General features: G+C 58.9%; 2 non-coding genes and 1 pseudogene across 2 annotated transcripts in view; all 3 read left to right on the top strand.

Moving 5' to 3' along the window:
- LOC144419272 (small subunit ribosomal RNA) overlaps positions 1-1,040 on the top strand; it is a 1,810-nt gene extending 770 nt beyond the window's left edge. The window contains exon 1 of the ribosomal RNA XR_013473954.1: positions 1-1,040. This exon is cut by the window's left edge and continues 770 nt beyond it. This is a non-coding gene — a ribosomal RNA (small subunit ribosomal RNA).
- Positions 1,041-1,338: 298 nt separating this feature from the next.
- Positions 1,339-1,492, top strand: LOC144419277 (5.8S ribosomal RNA). Its single transcript, XR_013473956.1, has one exon. It is a non-coding gene; the product is annotated as a 5.8S ribosomal RNA (ribosomal RNA).
- Positions 1,493-1,780: 288 nt separating this feature from the next.
- LOC144419275 (large subunit ribosomal RNA) overlaps positions 1,781-2,500 on the top strand; it is a 3,695-nt pseudogene continuing 2,975 nt past the window's right edge.

The following is a 2,500-nucleotide window of genomic DNA, read 5'->3' on the forward strand; positions in this document are numbered from 1 at the left end:
TCAAAGCAGGCTGTTCGCCTGCATAGTGTTGCATGGAATAATGGAATAGGACCTCGGTTCTATTTTGTTGGTTTTCGGAGCACGAGGTAATGATTAAGAGGGACAGACGGGGGCGTCCGTACTCTGCCGTTAGAGGTGAAATTCTTGGATCGGCGGAAGACGAACTACTGCGAAAGCATTCGCCAAGAATGTTTTCTTTAATCAAGAGCGAAAGTCAGAGGTTCGAAGACGATCAGATACCGTCCTAGTTCTGACTATAAACGATGCCAACTAGCGATCGGGAGGCGTTACCATGACGACCTTTCCGGCAGCTTCCGGGAAACCAAAGTCTTTGGGTTCCGGGGGAAGTATGGTTGCAAAGCTGAAACTTAAAGGAATTGACGGAAGGGCACCACCAGGAGTGGAGCCTGCGGCTTAATTTGACTCAACACGGGGAAACTCACCCGGCCCGGACACAGGTAGGATTGACAGATTGAGAGCTCTTTCTTGATTCTGTGGGTGGTGGTGCATGGCCGTTCTTAGTTGGTGGAGCGATTTGTCTGGTTAATTCCGATAACGAACGAGACTCTGGCATGCTAAATAGTTACGCGACCTTCTCGGTCGGCGTCTAACTTCTTAGAGGGACTAGTGGCGTTTAGCCACACGAGATTGAGCAATAACAGGTCTGTGATGCCCTTAGATGTCCGGGGCCGCACGCGCGCTACACTGAGTGAAGCAGCGAGTGTCTAACCTAGGCCGAAAGGTCCGGGTAACCCGTTGAACCTCATTCGTGATTGGGATAGGGACTTGCAATTGTTTCCCTTGAACGAGGAATTCCCAGTAAGCGCAAGTCATCAACTTGCGTTGATTACGTCCCTGCCCTTTGTACACACCGCCCGTCGCTACTACCGATTGAATGGTTTAGTGAGATCCTTGGATCGGCCCCGTCGCGGCTGGCAACGGCCGCGTCGGCGTGTCGAGAAGACGATCAAACTTGATCATTTAGAGGAAGTAAAAGTCGTAACAAGGTTTCCGTAGGTGAACCTGCGGAAGGATCATTACCGAAGGTGGTGGTAGGCCCCGGCCGACCGCGCACTGAATTGTCTTTGGGTGCCGCCGAGAGGGCGGCCGTCAATCGGGGTTCCGCCCCGTGCGACACGCGTAACACGTTGGCATAGCAAGGCAGCCGAGTGCGATGGTGGCTTCTGGGCACCGCGCTCGATGTGCCGCCGGCCCAGCCCGGCGGTCGCTCGGCGCCGTTTGTTGGTGTTTTTGTGCAGTTGTTGTCGGTGGTGGTTTTGTGGTCGATCCCACAGTGTGACGTCCGCGCGCTTCGGCGCCGGGCGAAACGTCGAGGACGACTCTTAACGGTGGATCACTCGGCTCGCGAGTCGATGAAGGACGCAGCCAAGTGCGAGAAGTAATGTGAATTGCAGAACACATTGAACGTCGACCTTCTGAACGCGAATTGCGGTCTCGGGTCAATCCCGGGACCGCGTCTGCCTCAGGGTCGCGTTCGTCCTCACCCGAGGGCCGTCGCCTGGCCTCTGCGAAGACGGCCGGGCGTCGCCCCAAGTTGAAGCGGTCGCCGAGCTTTCTCGGCGCGACCGCGTGTCCCGTACACCGCCGGCCCCTCGACGTGTTCAACTACGTTCGAGGGGCGGGTCCAGGTCGGTCGGTCCGGTCACGAGATCAAGACCGACCGTGGGCCAAGGCGGCGACGGTACGCGCTCGGTCGGCGCCGGCGGCGACGACTTGCGATGCCAGCGGGCCGTGTAAGAAACGGCCCGCTTGACACATACGACCTGAGTTCAGGCGAGAGCACCCGCTGAATTTAAGCATATTATTAAGCGGAGGAAAAGAAACCAACAGGGATTCCCTGAGTAACGGCGAGTGAACCGGGAAGAGTCCAGCGTCGAATCTGCGCGCTTTTCGAGCGCGCCGAGTTGTGACGTACGGAAGTCCCAGTGCGGCTGACGGCGAGCGCCGGTGTCCTTCTGATCGAGGCCTCGTCCCACGGCGGGTGTTAGGCCCATAGGGGCGCTTGCCTTGGCCGCTTCGGGTCTTCTCGGAGTCGGGTTGTTTGGGAATGCAGCCCAAAGCGGGTGGTAAACTCCACCTAAGACTAAATACGGTCGCGAGACCGATAGCGGACAAGTACCGTGAGGGAAAGTTGAAAAGCACTTTGAAGAGAGAGTTCAAGAGTACGTGAAACCGTTGAGAGGCAAACGGGAGGGCCCGTCAGGTCGCCGGCTCGCTTTCAGTTGGGTGCGGGGGCGCGCCGTCTCGGTTCGCGGACGCTTAAGGCGCCGCTGCCGAGTCGGCTCGCGCACCGTCTCAGCGCACTAGCGACCGGCGCGGGTCACGACCGGTTTGCCGTCGGTCTAAGTCCCCGCGCGAAGGTGGCCTCCGCTCCGGCGGGGGTGTTACAGCGCGCGGGCGGTGCGGCCCGGCGGCGGATCGAGGAAAGGATGCCGCGCGCTCTCTGTGTGCGGCCGTCGCCGTTCGGCTGGCTTGTCGT

The sequence above is a fragment of the Styela clava genome, unplaced genomic scaffold (assembly GCF_964204865.1).
Source record: "Styela clava unplaced genomic scaffold, kaStyClav1.hap1.2 HAP1_SCAFFOLD_245, whole genome shotgun sequence".
Lineage (NCBI taxonomy): Eukaryota > Metazoa > Chordata > Ascidiacea > Stolidobranchia > Styelidae > Styela > Styela clava.